This window comes from Acyrthosiphon pisum, chromosome A2, assembly GCF_005508785.2.
Source record: "Acyrthosiphon pisum isolate AL4f chromosome A2, pea_aphid_22Mar2018_4r6ur, whole genome shotgun sequence".
Taxonomy (NCBI): domain Eukaryota; kingdom Metazoa; phylum Arthropoda; class Insecta; order Hemiptera; family Aphididae; genus Acyrthosiphon; species Acyrthosiphon pisum.
Window position 1 is genome coordinate 21,673,031 of NC_042495.1, and position 782 is coordinate 21,673,812.

The following is a 782-nucleotide window of genomic DNA, read 5'->3' on the forward strand; positions in this document are numbered from 1 at the left end:
ATTATATAAGTAATGAAGCAGCATTTCCTCCTCATTTGTGGGCTGATCAAAATGCAAATTTAAATCGAACAACAAATGCCTGTGAATCCTTTCATAGTCATCTGAGAATTTCATTTAATAAAAGTCATCCGAATGTTCACATTTTTAGTAAAGTTCTTATCGAATTTCAAACCCAAACTTATATTACACTAAATGGCATATCTCAAGTAAATCAGCTAAAAAATTCGAAATCAAAAAAAAAATGACAGTATTACAGGATGCTATGAATAGGTATACTAATAAAGAAATACAAGACTTAGAATATTTGCAAATTGTATCACATCATTATAGTTTTCATACATGACAATATTTATAACGATTATTTATTAATTATTTATTATATTATATTATATGGACGATTATTTATTTATTATTTTTTGACTATGATTTGTGTATATTTAATGTTGACAATTATTAATTATTATTATGAAAAATATGATTTTGGATTATTACGTATAACGATTATTTTTTGACTATGATTTATGTATATTTAATGTGGACGATTATTAATTATTATTATGGAAAATATGATTTTATATTATTAGGTATAACGATTCTTTATTTATTTTTTATTATATTTTATTATATATTATGTGGACAATTATTAATTATTATTATGAAAAATATGATTTTGGATTATTTATTATGATTTTTATAATATGATATGATATGATATTATATTATAATTCTTAATATCATATTAATTTTATACTACTATTTGATTTTCTTCACTGGCGGAGTTT